This window comes from Mustela lutreola, chromosome 3 (genome assembly GCF_030435805.1).
Source record: "Mustela lutreola isolate mMusLut2 chromosome 3, mMusLut2.pri, whole genome shotgun sequence".
Classification (NCBI taxonomy): Eukaryota; Metazoa; Chordata; class Mammalia; order Carnivora; family Mustelidae; genus Mustela; species Mustela lutreola.
The window spans coordinates 189,153,355-189,169,638 of NC_081292.1; the positions used below are offsets into that span (position 1 = coordinate 189,153,355).

The following is a 16,284-nucleotide window of genomic DNA, read 5'->3' on the forward strand; positions in this document are numbered from 1 at the left end:
CTAAACTTCAGTGAATTGTAAGGTGAGCTAAACAGGCAATAGAAATTTTCAAATCATCCTAACACTATAGACGAAAACAAAAGTAAGGTTCAAATTTCTTTGCTGTTCTTTGTTTCCTGCAGTGTTCTTCATAATTTAGGTTTTTTCCTTAGGGATTCATGACATTAATATATCATTTATGCAAGACTGTACACTCTAATAATAGAAACTACTTTGAGTTCCCAGAATAATCACACTGTTTTAAACCATTTTGCCTTTGTGACTGCCAGCTTTTCTGCTTAGAAATCTTTCCTCATAGCTTCTTGATCACATAACATGATCTTTTCCATCTATCAACACTGATTGGGCTTCCTTCCCTTATAGAACCTTCCCTACTCAACATTTTTCTCCAAACAGAGGCAACTTCTTCTGATTCTATATTGGTTTTAGTCACTAATATCCTAAACACATTTTTATTATTTAGATGTTATACTGAGTGTTTATAAAACTATCTGACTGTATGGAAAGTTTACTTAGTCATTAATCTTTTAATAAAAATCTGTAGACACTTCTCATTTGTCAGGTACTATGCTGCCTGAAGTGTTTAGGGCAAATAACAGGGACATGGGCATGGTTGTCTTTGTATACCCTAATGGCATGAATAGTCAATAGAGGAAACAATTAAGTATAGGAGTATACTTAATACTTTGGTTCAGATTTTGAAGAAAAATATTTATAGCAGAGACTTAAGGCAGACACTATTAAGTCCTGGGAGAAGAGTTTGCTTATGGGAAGAAAATTTAGGCAGAGGAAAGATTCCACCAGAACCCTCTGGATATGGTGACCATGTAATTTATCATCCAACTGGGACAATTTTAGGAGTGAAAGAAGGCTCTTTCACTAGTTACACCAAGACAACAGGCACACAAATGTCCTAAACAGAGAAAGATGTGTGGGGGCCCTGTCTGATATGACAAGTTTGGATTTTATTATAAATATAGTAGGTGTCGAAGTATTTTATGTTCTAATGAGATCATGCCCATTTGTGTGCAGAGATGAGAGCAAGGCAATCCAAGAATGGAAATGCAAATACCAGTAAGAAGTCTGGATGTAATGAAAACAGGAGAAGTAAATATGATTAGGATATATTATTGAGATAAATATAGGCATTTGTAATACTGATCAATTGTGGGGGAGTGAGGAGGTGCTGTTTCCTGAGCTGGTGAATACTGAGGGATTATAGAATAAAATTTGAGAGTTCAGTTCCAGACATAGCAAATTGCAAAGGTTTATCAAACATGACACTGAGGCTTTCAATTAGGTAGTTGAATTTGGTTGGGACTCTTAATGTAGACTGAAGAGTTACATGTATTTAAATACATGGGAAAAGTTCTGATTACCTAGCTATTGACTCAGTCTGACTCATATTTCTTCCTAGCACCAGAAATTGGCATAGTAGCCATTCAGTAAACATTTAATAAATATTTTAACTCATATAAAAAATGAAAATATCTGCACATAAGGAGGGAACCCATCCTTTGTCTTTTTTCCTACTTCAGGGGCAGAACTGTGTGGTGGAAACAGCATTAGGGTCAGAAGGACCTACAGTAATATGATGGTGATCACTTAAGTTTTGTGAGTTGAGTAAGTTAGCCTTTTTGGAATTTTTTTTCTCAGTGTATTAAGAGTTCATAATCACTACTTTTTTTTTTTTTTTTTTCGTATTTGCAAAATGAAAATAATGGTATCCACCTCTGGTAGGCTGAAATTCCCTGCCCCCAAAGACGTTAAGTGTCATCCCCAGCATCTGTGAGTAAGTTATTATAAATGTTAAAAGGGAATGTGTGAATGTTACTAAGTTAAGAACCTTGAGATGAGATTACCCGGGATCATCCAAATGGGCCCAATGTAATCTAAGAATCCTTATAAATGGGAGTAAGTGAAGATAAAAAGATGGGAATGATGTGCTTTGAAGATGGAGAAAGGGGACACAAGCCAGAAAATAGAGTCTACCCCTAGAAATAAAATAGTTTCTCCCTATAAGGTCCAGGCCTGATACACCTTGATTTTTTATTCCAATTTATAAACCAATTCAGGACTTCTGACGTCCACAGCTGTAAGAAAATAAATGTGTATTGTTTTAAGCCATTAAATTTGTGGTAATTAGATACAGCCATAAAAAACTAATATACTTCCTCATAGTGGTTTGCAAAGATTAAATACAACAGCCCAATGCAAGTTTCTGGCTCAGCTCCTAGAACTTTCATCCTAGAATAAAGGAGAGTGTTTAAAAACACTCTTTTATTAGCTGTAGGTTGAAAGCCTCAAAACAGAATTTTTTTAAAAGATCTTACTTATTTATTTGACAGAGAGAGATCACAAGTAGGCAGAGAGGCAGGCAGGAAGTAGGGGGGGAAGGCTCCCCACTGAGCAGAGAGCTGGATGCGGGGCTCCATCCCAGGACCCTGAGATCATGACCCAGGCCGAAGGCAGAGACCCAACCCGTTGAGCCACCCAGGCGCCCCAACAGAGAACTATTTTTAAAATGTCTGCAAAATATAAGTAAGATGGTCTTAGTAAACGCAAGTACTTTACACTATTCTGTAACTTAGATAAACTTTTTATTTGTTTTCAATTCTCTCCAAGAAAGGCTCATGAAAGTAAGCATCATAATTGCTCCAAGACCCACTTTGCTTTTGCTACATCCTTTCTTTCACTGATAAAGCTGGAAGGATTGGGGATGATACTGTCAAATGACTGACGTATGTTTGAGTTATAACATTCCTATGGAAAATACAACAATAGATAGGACAATAATAATTATAGCTAACATCAAGCAGCTCTTACTCTTTGTAAATTATTACTGTGCATATTTTATTCATTAATTAATTTGTCTCATTACAAACCTGTGAGGTGCCATTATTATTTTCTTTTCACAGATAAAATCATAGAGAATGTAAGTTATTTGATTAAATTCACAAAGCTAGTAAATAAATAGTAGAACCACTAATTTATATTTTTATATATAAGGAGAAAATATTTTTTTTCAAATTTCACCCATATTCCCAGTTTTCTTTCCATTCTTCCATTGGCACATCATTCTACAAAATTTTATATCATAGAAAACACAAATTTAAACACTAAAATGGTTTTCTTCTTATAGGCAGCCATATTCACTCTGCATACACTGTATTTGGAACTTAATTTAATCTGGTAAGCAGAGCAGAATATACTATTATTTAATGCTCATGCAATGCAATATGCCTTCCTGGTGCTTTATGAATCCATAATAGAAGGTAATGATGAGAATTCCTTTTTTTGTAGCTATTGCTAGCAAGTTGGGAAAGCAGTCTTATGATAGCTTAACAGACTCTGAAAAGTGTACCTGAGTTTAGAGTGAAGAAACTTCGTGGTGAATAGCACCAATAATGACTGAGTACATGTAGATAAAGTATGTCTTACACACCTGAGTAAATGTAGATAAAGCACGTCTCACCCACCTGACCTCTTCTTGGTGCTTTATGTACATTGTGTTAGTTAATCTTTACTGAAACTTTAGCAGATAGGGCCCATTGTTCTCCCAGTTCATAAATGAGGAAAACAGGGTAAGTTATGTCCTAAGGGACAACATGACTGGGATGCCTGAATTCTCTCCAAACACATACACACCACAGCAGCTGAAAGCCCCTTGCTCTCTTCAACAGCACTTCTGAATATGAGGAGTGGTGAGAAGCATGGTGTCTGTAGTTGTGTCTCATCATTAACCCCATAAAAGAAATGATCTTACCATGAATAATACTTCCCATTGTCTTCATGAGAATTTTTTTATTGCCTTACCATCAGTATCTATGTCATCTTTTCAGGAGAAAGTACTAGAGAGCCATTCAATATTGAAGGATTTTTTTTGAACTAAGTTTTACTTGTAAAATATTATGACAAAGCAAGCTCAAAGCTGTTCTGTGAACAATTATGCAGTATGAATACTGATCACAAGTGGCGCTATACATTAGAAATTTAAAATGTGTGGTTTGGCTCGCTCTAGTCTGTGTTAAGCATACAGCCTCTACAACCAGTTTGAATGGGTTCTAATCCTGGATCCACCACTTATCAGCTGTGTGTCCTCAGACAAGTTAGTTAATCTCTCTTTTTTTTTTTTTTTTTAAGATTTTGTTTATTTGTTTGACAAGACAGAGATCACAGGTAGGCAGAGAGGCAGGCAGAGAGAGAAGGGGGAAGCAGGCTCCCTGCTGAGCAGAGAGGCCGATGTGGGGCTCCATCCAAGGACCCTGGGATCATGACCTGAGCTGAAGGCAGAGGCTTTAACCCCCTGAACCACACAGGTGCCCCAAGTTAGTTAATCTCTTGAGTGCTCTGAAATGGGAATAATAATAGTACTTATTTCATGGAGTAATTATGAGAATAAGGTAATATTTGTAATGTGCTAAAAACACTGCTTAGCATAGAATAAAAATGTATACTATGTGCTATTTTGGGTATATCTGAGATGAAAGCAACAGACAAAGAACACCGTTATAATGTCATTTAAAAATACTCAATTTTAAATTTCGGCTGTGAAAGGCATAGAATTTGTTCTTAGACTATGCTAGGGATAAGAGGAGATAATCTCATGTGTAATATTCAATATTTCTGATCTTTGGAAAAAAGGCCATGAGTCCCCCATCCTCATGTGTTTTTCTGCACAGGTTCCTAAGATGTGTCCTATGTTTGCTATTATTATGGTCTCTAATTTTCATGTCAGTAAATTGGATTTCTAGTAATATTGAAACCATGTGAAACCACCAATGAACTGGCAAAGAGCTGAGGTCTGGGGTAATGCTTTGAATAAAATAATCCATTACTGAAGAGGAACAAAAAGAAAATTCTAACCTTTCAATCTCAAGCTAGAAAAGGTTAATATTGGTCTGACTTCCTATTTACCACACAAATTTTAGCTCCTGACTGCTTTTTAAGGAAAAGCTTATTTGAAACATTTTTGTTGGTGTTGTTACTGTACTGTTAAAGCCTAAATACTTTGTATAGGCTACTATTATTTTTCAAAATCTTGAAACCTTTCTCAGAGCTTTGTCAGTGCATTTTACTTCAATGTCAGATTTTCTTCTCTAACTCTAATTTTCAGTTTAATTCAAATGTAAGGTTCCAAGGGCTTTCTTTTTCAGTGGTTTATCCTTGAAACTAGTTAAAGAGGTGATTCTAAAAACACGTGTCAGTGGTCCACTATAGATTTTAAGATCATTCATTGTCTGATTAAGTCATAAATTGAACTATCATTAAAATTATTCTGAAAAGAAATGGAAAAAGTCACTCAATATTTTAAAGACTAAAAATTGACCTAATACATGTAAACAAAATAATTTAGATTCTGCCTCAGAATAAGGCTCCGACTTTTATTCTTTACAAATAGATTGGTTCCAACATTTGTATTTTCTTTTTTTTTTAAAGATTTTATTTATTTATTTGACAGAGGGAGATCACAGGCAGGCAGGCAGAGAGAGAGAGGAGGAAGCAGGCCCCCTGCTGAGCAGAGAGCCCGATGCGGGACTCGATCCCAGGACCCTGAGATCATGACCTAAGCCGAAGGCAGCGGCTTAACCCACTGAGCCACCCAGGCACCCGAACATTTGTATTTTCTGTGAACACTGTATTATTTAAAGATTGGTATAATTTTAGATGAATTTAATTGATTTTCTCAATTAAACTTTCTTTTTTACTTTCACACTCAACTTTAACCCCAAATTACTTTCCTTGTCATATCATATTCCTCTTTGGTGCTAATGAGAATTCTATTGTGAAAACTGACTTTTTGTGACATTGGAGAGTATTTGTGGAACTTAGTTTAATTTATCCTTGGTAGCAGAGAAAGAGTTAGTGTGAAGGGCAAAATGGAGAGAACCATTCTTAGTTCAAAAACAGTTCACAAGGACTGGAAGACAGCAGATTTCTGTTTAAGAAATTCTGTACACAGATATAAAGTCTTAAGATTGCATAAGCAAATCCTCCTTTTCTTTCTTTCCTCTTGTCCATTTTTTTTACTCACAATAGGTACACAGAGTGACAAGAAAATTAATTTCCCATTTTATCCAGCCATTTTCTCTTTATGAATGAAATTAGATCAAATATGAATGTCTGATATCTGTTAAGTGCTTGAACTGGGAACTGAAATTTCTGATTTGTTTGTAGTCAAGACTAAAGTCTATATGTAGATATGATCTTAGTCTATTTACATATATCATTATATGTGCATATTGTGTGTATTATATATACTAATATATAAAATTTGAAATAGTCTAGGGAAGAGACAGAACACTACTAGCATTCTGGAAAAGATAAAATGGGCACTTACTGTATTTAATAATAGAAGAATGACTTTTAATACTGTTTAGAAGTTTGCAAATGTCAATTGAATGAATGGATTTGGGGGTATATTTTGACACAGAAAAATTATTATATTTTACAAAGGTGGACAAGAAGGGACATACTGAAATTAGAAGCCATGGTGTTAGTAGCATAGCCAAACCTCATTTAGTAACAATTACCAATTTAAATTTTTTCTAGTCACATAACCACATTTTGGAAGATGCAAGGATGAGAGCTTATTTATTTATCTTATTAATATTATGTATTTATACCTTATGTCTTATTTAACCTATTTAGCATTTTACTGCTATTATTTAACTTTAAATACATTATATATTCTAATAAACTTTCATCAGATCTTTAGAGAAATATAGTAGCATGAATCTGACTCAATGGTAAAATTGTATTTAGGATAAATACCTTCAGTGACTTTCCAAGGGTCATGCTGCAAAGTAGACCAAGGATGAAAAATGATGGACAAGTCATGGATTATCTCATGAAGATACATTGTTCAGTTTCCCCCCAAAGCAGCAGCCCAATAAGTGAATTCTTGCAAGTTCTCTCTCTATTACTTAAATGTATGTTTTCATTAGGCGTTTAATTTTTTTTGAAGATTTATTGTTTTATTTGAGAGACAGAGAGCGTGTGCATGTGCAGGCATGTGCATGAGTGGTGAGAGGGACAGAGAGAGAAAAAGAGAATCTCTACTAGACTCCCCACTGAGTGCAGAACCTGGGCTTAGTCTCATGATCCTGAGATTATGACCTGAGCCAAACTCAAGAATTGGATGCTTAACCAACTGAGGCACCCAGGAGCCCTTAGACACTTGAGATTTAAATCACAAAGGAGAATATATGTGGTCTTTAGGAAAGATTCATGTATTTATTCACCTAAAAAAAATCAAGTTATGATGCAGTGGGTACTATCCCAAGATCAAGGATTTTGAGAAAGTGCAACAACTCAAGTCCCTCTATCGTAATTTTTATATTCTATTGGAGAAAACAGATAAAAAAACCAAGTAAACAAAAAATATTGCCTTATGTGGTGACAGATGAGAGATGGTGCCATCCATTAGTACTTTAGGGCAGAATTTAGAAGGAAGTAGTACTCTGTTCCTCTTTTAGTTCTACCGTTTATCATCTGTATGACTTTGGCAAATTCTTTAATTTCTCTAAATCTGTTTCCTCATCTATAAAATGAGCAACAATCTCCATTTGTCCAGCTGTCATGATGGTTAAATGAGATCATACATTGGCTTTGAGCATTTGCTACCAAAGATTTAGTGCTTAATATATAATTATAATATTAAGTAAAATTATAATACATTATTTAATATTTATTAGCATCAAAACAATTAGACATAACTTCTACAGAAAGGCTGAGTATGTAACAGAAAGAATGTCAACCACAGAGAAATACAATCTTGGAATAAATTCTGAATTACAGTTGTGAGAACTTTGAGACCCATTTTCCCATTTTCCTAAACAAGAAAACTTGTGCTTATATAAAATGAAGCAAAGCTATGTTTATCAAATTTGAATTAATAAATAAATAGGAACAACTGATATTAATTGAAAAATTAGAAGTTTCTACAGAACAGGAATATAAATATATATATCTATATATGTATATATATTTATTCACTTTTACTCATTTATTATATTACTTTATTCATTTATACTCATTTATTATTGTACTCACAAATACAGCAAATTCCCTTTGAGACCTCACTATGATTATAATGGTGAAGGAAATGGATTTTGAAATTAGAAATATCTAGCTTTGAATCCCAACTACCAGTCATTAGCTGTAAAATTTTTGGCAAGTTTTTTAAACTCTCTCAACTTCCTTATCAAACATCAGGATAACAATATTTAGTTTGTAGAATTATTGTAACAATTAAATAAAATACTAAAATGTGTCAGTATTTTAATATATTGCCTAACATAATATTGCTCAATAAATATTGGCATTGGGGTTTTTTTGTTTGGCTTTTGGTTTTGCTCTTTGGTTTTTTTAATCACACAGAGCAGTGTTCTCAAGGTCAGCCACTTTAGGAGAAGTACAAAGCTATATATTTGTACAATTAAAAGGTTCACTTGAAATTTTTTTTTTCCAGGACAAAGTACAAATCTGCCCTGGAGAAGTTTTTCCATCATTAACGCCATATTAAATGAAAGTGATCTGAGATGACATATTAGAGGAACATTGCATTAATATTTTTTTAAATTAAAATTATACCAACTTGTAATATCATATTCGGTCAGACATTCCATTTTAATCATGTATTGGGGGGTTCCCACAAGGATTCTTCTAGGGAGATTGAAGAATCTGATGAGAAATAAATGATTTCCAGGGAAATATTTGGCATATAACTTATTTCTCATGAGTTTGGGTCTGCTGGGTGGGTCTGAGAACTTCGCTGGGCTCCTTTACCTATTGGGTTGGCAGGCTGTCAGCAGATCTAGACGGGGCTGATGGGGTGACTGGAGAGACTGAGCTCTGCTTCTCATAACTCTCTTCTTCCTTCATAGCTAGCCAGGTATATGCCTACAAATCTCTGCCTCATGGTTTCAGGTCCCCAGGTCCTAGGCATCCATCCACACACTATCTCATGAGAAGTCTAGGAGCTCTGTGGATTCAGAGTGAAAAGTAGGAGCATAACCTCCTTGCAGCCCACTCTAGGCTCCCTTCTGGAACTGCCCCTCATGATTATTTCTTTCCTTCTTGGTCTTGGAGAATGTAACCATTTTTCTCTGGGTTGTTGAGTTCCACTTTATCCACATTCCACACCACTTCCACAAGTAGAAAGGTATGTTAATTTCTCAAAAAACAGAATCTAAGAGAGACTTACCTCCTGGATGCTGGTGCCTTAGAAGGACAATTTTAGGTCCTGCAGTACAAACTCTCACCCTTTTGGGTAGGGAGGGAGAGAGAATCTCTACCAAGCTCCATGCCCAATGTGGGGCCCTACACGGGCCTCAATCTTACAACCCCAAGATCATGATCTTGGCCAAAATCCAGAGTCAGACTGCTTAATTAAATGAGCCACCCAGGCACTCCCCAGACCATTTTAAGATGGAGAGCTCAAACTGGAAATAACAGATTTTCTTATTTATTCTAAAGAAACATGCACAAAACCCAAATTAATACCTTCAAGTAATTTTCTATGTGTACAGAAAGAAAGGAAAATAATAGCAAAATTACATGGAAAGGATCCAGTAAAAGTTACTTTATAGAGGTGGTGAATATTTAAGAAAAATTAATATCAGAATTTGTTGAAATTTTGGCATAGCAAGGAGCCCTGGAAGATTATCTAGTTCAGTGATTTAAAAAAAAAAAAAAAATTAAGGCATGCAATTGTTTTAAGTGAAATCTCATTCAGCCATAACTACAGCAGCAGATGGCATTGCGAGAGCTTCTTGGGACTTTGAGGTTCCTGGAGTCCTCACAGAGGCCCATTTGAAGACCATCTGATGAGCTTGTGTTGAACATGGGGTAACTGAAGCCCAAACAGGTGACAGAGTCCATTTAAAGCCACAGTTCTTTATAGTCACAAAGCCAGGATCTGAATCTGTGTATTACCCTTGCACCCCTGGTCTCACCAGACATTCCAGCCTAGGTCAGCTAACAGCCAGCGCCCCTTCCCCTGGCTCTGTAAGATTCGTGGGCTCCTTGTTTACTTGTTTACATTTGGTGAAATAACTTCTACCATATTAGAGAATTAGTCCAGAAGATCCTATCACTCTTGTGATAACTTTTAAATGACTTAATGAACTTTTCCCCATATAGAACATTAAATGAGAGGCAGCTAGATCTTTACTTCCATGTACTTTCGTGTTTTCAGGTTACCTTCTAATATTTGTGGGTTGTTTTTGGTGTGTTTTTCTTTTTCTTTAAATCTCTCTTTTCCACTGATAGTTTTCCCTCTCCATCTTTATATCAGAATGTCTAATAACATTGCAACTTCCCAAATTGGTGATAAAGCACCTGGCTGGATTTGAATTGTGTTTTTCCCCTCCCTGAAATAACCTCGTGCTTTTTATTTATGTGCCAAATTCTCATTGCCTTAAAGGAGGACGATATAAAAGAGGTAGTAAGGGATAACAGAGAATCTCGAATGCACCAGATGAAAATGAAGTTTATTGATGCAGTTTCTAAAGCACAGGTCCCAGAATTGCAATGAAGCCTTAATTGTTTCCTGGGGTTTGCATGAAATATGAAGGCCTCTCACTCAGAGAAGCAGTCATTGTAGGTTATTTCTTGTCTAACCTATAAAATAGCAAGCTTCCCTTTTGCTTTGCTTTGCCTGTGGCTTTGTTTGGCATGCTGAGCCACTCTAATTCAGCTTGGAAGTTACTCCATTCTATAAATGGCAACGTTTTCATTCAGTTACCTTATACATCCAGAAAGTAAAGAACTTAATTTCTTTACTGTAAATGTATGCCCTAGCTAGTACTTTTAGTGTACCTTTTTTTTTTTTTTGACAGAAAAGTGAAAGCTATCCAACCCAAATGGATTATATTGTACTTCATGTGTGTAAAGTGTTTGCAATTACGTCTATTAGTCATGACTATGTGAAGCTTGGTATTGTGGCAGCTTTTAGGAGCGTGGTGATGTTCTCAAATGCAGATTCAAAGTGGCAAGGCTGGTGTATCTACTTTATGGCTCCCCTATGCATTTTGTTTCTAAAAGCGTTGAGTTAGACGGGTGTTACAACGTTGCTTTCAGGAAGTTGTGATATATATCCCATGATCTTTTATATGTATGCATGCAATGCCATGTTTCCCCCCAGATTTCAAGATGTTTGCAGTAATTCAGAGAGGTAGCACTCTTGCCTTTTGCTACACGTGGGAGAAACAAAGGATGAGGAGCTCAAACGATTTGTCTGCAAGCAGAAAAAAACGTATTCAGGCTGAGGGAAAAACAAGAATTTACTTCCTCTACATCTGCCCAATTCTGTCTCTAGATAGCATAAAAAAAAAAAAAAGACTTTTTATTTTGAAATAATTGTAGGGGCGCCTGGGTGTTTCAGTGGGTTAAAGCCTCTGCCTTAGGCTCGGTCATGATCTCAGGGTCCTGGATTGGAGCCCAGCTTCGGGCTCCCTGCTCAGTAGGGAGCCTGCTTCCCCCTCTCTCTTTGCCTGCCTCTCTGCCTACTTGTGATCTCTGTCTGTCAAATAAATAAATAAATCTTAAAAAAAAAAGAGAGAGAAAGAATTGTAGATTCATAGAAAGTTAAAAAAAAAATTAAAGAAGGTTTCTACTTCGCCTTCACCCAATTTCCCCAGTGAGAGCGTCTTGTATAGCTAGAACACAATATTGCAACTGGGAATGTGATGTTGGTGCCATCCACAGAACTTACTCAGCTTTCCCCAGTTTTCCATGAAAGCTGTGAGCATATGCATGTGTGTAATTCTAAGCAATTTTTTCACGTGTGTTGATTAATATAACCATCACCACAGTTAAGATCTAGAACTATCTCATGACCTTGTGCCATCCCTTTATACCCAAACTTCCGAGTTCTTTGTTTTTAATTGTACTCTCAAGTCTTGCTGGGATCTGTATTTGTAATAATGACTTATTTTTTCAAACATTTTTGGGAACTTACTGTTTTTCATACATTGCAGTGGACATATCATACTCTGAACACTAAGTCTAATTCTACCATTAGCAATTTGGTAGACTTTTACTTCAAAGGATATCCTTCGCAGATTTGGGATTTAGAAAAGTGGCTAAAAAGAAGAATTGGATTCTGTGTTACTGACCTAGCAGGGACACAACAGTCAAAATGTAGTGTTAGACGCTTTTACAGTTACTTAATGGAAACATCTACACTCCTACTTCCACACCTTCTAATTACCATAGTAAAGTGGTTTAGTAGGTCACTGGCTGTAGAAGAAAGATAGCCCAATCAAACCCAGAGGGCATGGAGCCAGAAGAGAGGAAAATTAGGTTAATAAGGAAGACAGACTAAATGAGAGAACGCAGTTAAGGTTTTATGCCAATCTTCTACCTTCTGAGAAAGTTCAAAATTTAGAATAATTCAATTTAGTATTTTAGGTGATGAAATAAATATACAGAGTTTATATGATATTATATGCATGCATATATACAAACTTAAATAGACACATTTACATATATTATATATAAGCTGCTATTTTTATATAACTTTAAATATATTAATGAGAGGAATTTATATTTTAAATATAGACTAATTCTGTGCAGTCAAAATTCCACAATATCCAATTCACAATGTATATATGGAAAAGAGCATAGGATGCAGAGATCCATTATTGTCATGATTCAAAGTAATAGGCTAAACACTATTTGTACAAAATTTCCCTTTCTATCAACTAAATTTGATGGATTAAAAAGAGCTTGCTGGCCGATGTTTATTATTTTTCATCAGGCTAAGGTGAGAGTGGAACAGAATATGTGTGTAGTTATGGAAAGAAAGGGTGAGCTGAGTGGTTGGGAGCACATAAAAAAAGAGTGGCTATGGGTCAAACATTTTATCCTTCATTAAGAATCCTTTTCCTAAGCTCAGTATCTACCCCATCACAAAATGAACAAAGGATAAGCTTAATGACAGTCATCTATCAGCTAGCCACATTTTAAGCTTCAGGATCCTGCTATTCCCAATGCCCCATGCCTTGACAAGGCTAATTGTATAATTACAACACTACATCACCCACTCCTGGTGCACTTTCATTGGCAGGGACCAGAACTAGGGACTCTGATGATTATTGCCCCAAGCAAGCATATTAGCATGAATACAGTTTACTAATGGGACTGCTCTATTAGAAACTATAGTGTATCAGGCTTAAGCCAAGGATTTTGTTATGAAGTCTCTTGTAGATGACATGTCAGACTGAATTGAGCTTTAAACTTAGAATTATTTCATTTTTTAAAACAAAATAAATGATTCCCCTATTTTTTCATATTCCTTCTAGTATGTATGAAATTGCCCTAGTTATTAGGCTAAAATGAAATCGAGTTTATAAGTCTTTCACCAAGGATGCATTAAGTGCTAAATAAAATAAAATAAAATCCTTACACTAATTCATCTGTAGATTAAAGAATTCCATAAAAATGTAATCAATATGGGTGAGACAGAGGAGCTTTTGTATATCATGACTGTTCTTCATCTCAGTGCTGGTATTCAATTTATGAAATATAAATATATTATCAAAACATTTTAAGAGTCTAGTTGTTTATATTCTTTAAAAATTTCCAGGGGTGCCTGGGTGGCTCAGTGGTTTAAGCCTCTGCCTTCGGCTCGGGTCATGATCTCAGGGTCCTGGGATCGAGCCCCACATCGGGCTCTCCGCTCAGCAGAGAGCCTGCTTCCCCCTCTCTCTCTGCCTGCCTCTCTGCCTACTTGTGATCTCTCTCTATCAAATAAATAAATAAAAATCTTTAAAAAAAATTTCCAATGGCTGCATCTTTAAAGATTTGGCACATCAAGTCAGAGCATCAGCCTGAAATGACTCAGTTTCCACTACAGACTGGAGGCATGCATGGCAATCCCTAAAGCAAGAGTGTACAGCCGATGTCCCTACATTGCGGGGTAGAGATTTTTCATGAATTTCCCCCAGTCCCTGGGACGCAACCAACCATGACTGGTGCTGATCAGAGCATTGTGGAACAGGTTGTCCTTGCCATCCTTTGGTTTCATAGACATTGGCAAGGACGGTTCACAGCAGTAACAGTAATAAAGTAATAATCAATGGTGTTAACTATTATTATCACTCTTATTATTGTCCATATTATTCCCATTGTATATGAAAACAGTGAGACTTAGCTGAATTGTTCTGGGTCATGTAGCTGATGAACAAAGAGGTGTGATTCTGGAACAGTCTCCTCCTTAGCTTGACCCAAGCATTTCCACATAGCAGTTCTCTAAAGGCCCCTGTATTGTACAACTCCAGGGCCAGGGCAAGGCAGTGACCTCAAATGGACCATACCCATGGCGAGCTAGTCTTCCCATCTTCATTTGGTAATTGAAGAAAATAGATCTTATTTCTCATCAGAAACAGTAAAATTTAAGGTATAAAAACAGACCCACATCAGGTACTCTGTATCTTCATTTTGTGGAAAATGTAGGAGAGCACACTTACGTATGTCCATATAACGACTTGACTACTTCTAGAATCCTGTTTGCCAGCTACTCTTGTTATTATCCTGCAGAAAATTTTCTATTAAAGCATAATTAGAAGGGCTGATAGTTTATTCAATTACTACTCTGAGAACAGGCCAGTATGATCCATATGAGACTTATGGACTATCATTATATCAAAATGTCTCCATGCAGTGGGACTTTAACCGTGTAGCTTCTTCCAATCATCTGCCCATGCTTATTGTTGATTACAAGTACCCATTGTATTTTTCACAGCTACCCTGGTATCTGGCATCAAATTCCTCACATTTCATCAATCACTGAGGTAGTAGAAATCTTTTTCTTTTCTTTTCTTTTTTTTCTCTTTAACTTGCATTCCCCAAAAGACTGGCTTAGAAAAACCTTATTGAAAACTTCTTTTAAATCAGATTCAAGATATTACAACAGTGCCTGCTAGAGTCTGTCAACATTTCCATTATAAATCTGTATTTTCCAGGTTTATTACTTAGCTGTAAAATTTTCCTGTGAAACTTGATACAGAATACAGAATTTTAGCCCAAAGCAATTTTTATTTATGATCATCGCTCAAATATTGAGATTTTTCAAGATATGATTGTTTTTAAAAATGCCACAAAAATCAAATACTTTAGGGGACACCCATACATTTTAAATCCTTTATAAAATGCAACACTAAAAACAATTTGTTCCTCGTAAGAAACAAAGAAACAAATAACTAGACTCTCAGGGCCTGAAGGGGAAATTTTGTGAGCCCACATGGATTTATTTCCTTATGATTTGGGGGCTAATTTGATATTTAGATTGAGATTTTTAATATTACTACAATAAGCTTTCAAGAAACTGGCACCATATGGGTCTGAAAGAAATTGGATTGTAGGCAAGGGAGAATCACAATAAAGACTGAAAACGCAACCCACAGAAAGCGTATTCTCAAAGCTACGGATGTTGCTGCCTTTTGAGATAGTGTTGTGTTTTTGTTTTGTTTTGTTTTGTTTTCCCTACTGGTGTGTCTTAGAAAGGCTGATAAACAATTTATAAACTGTTAAAACATTGGGCAGACTACCAGAATCAGGAATTTTATCAGCAAAACAGCCCCCATTACAATTTACTTGATTTTCTTGTCAACAGAAATTACTACATTGGAAGTTCTAAATTTCTCTATCCCCAAAATACATATAACACTGACAGGAAAAAATATGGATTCCTTATACTGGCAGTTTGCTCTTCCATGTCTCTGAGTAAGAGAGATTTAACAGAAAAGTACTACATGGTGTACTCTTCCTTGTTGGGACTGAATGAATTTAAAAACTTCTACTTTGGGTGAGATAAGGCAGTTAGTTAAATTAGGTGTACTTTTTTATCTTCAAAGAATTGTGATTTAAGGATTTTAAAGGAATCACTCCTGAGGGAGTTCAGTTCATTAATAATTCTAAAGCACTTGAAAACACATTCTTGTGTGTGTGAAGAGGGAACCTGTGTTTAAGTATAATGGGGGAGAAACCTAGATAGAAGTTTTATTACTTAGCCACTCTTGGTCAAGGCTACCAAATAATGTTCCCATCAAGTAGATGGAATAAAATTGAAAATACAGATTTTTAGGACAACCTCTGACTTGCTTCCTGTTTTCACTAATATATAAATTTAGTGATGGCATTCTATTAAGTTCTATCTGTATCTTAGCAAACATGACCTGGAGGATAGAAAGGGATAGGCATCATAAGTCTTCTTATACTATTCATAACATAGTGACTTTACATGGGTATCACTGGCAGGCATAAAAGCTGAATTCT

The 16,284-nt window shown here is 35.8% G+C and overlaps 1 protein-coding gene across 1 annotated transcript in view; it reads left to right on the top strand.

Annotated features, from left to right (window-relative positions):
• The window catches only part of ERBB4 (erb-b2 receptor tyrosine kinase 4), a 1,180,328-nt gene that overhangs the window by 1,016,997 nt on the left and 147,047 nt on the right, over positions 1 to 16,284 (top strand). The window lies entirely within an intron of this gene.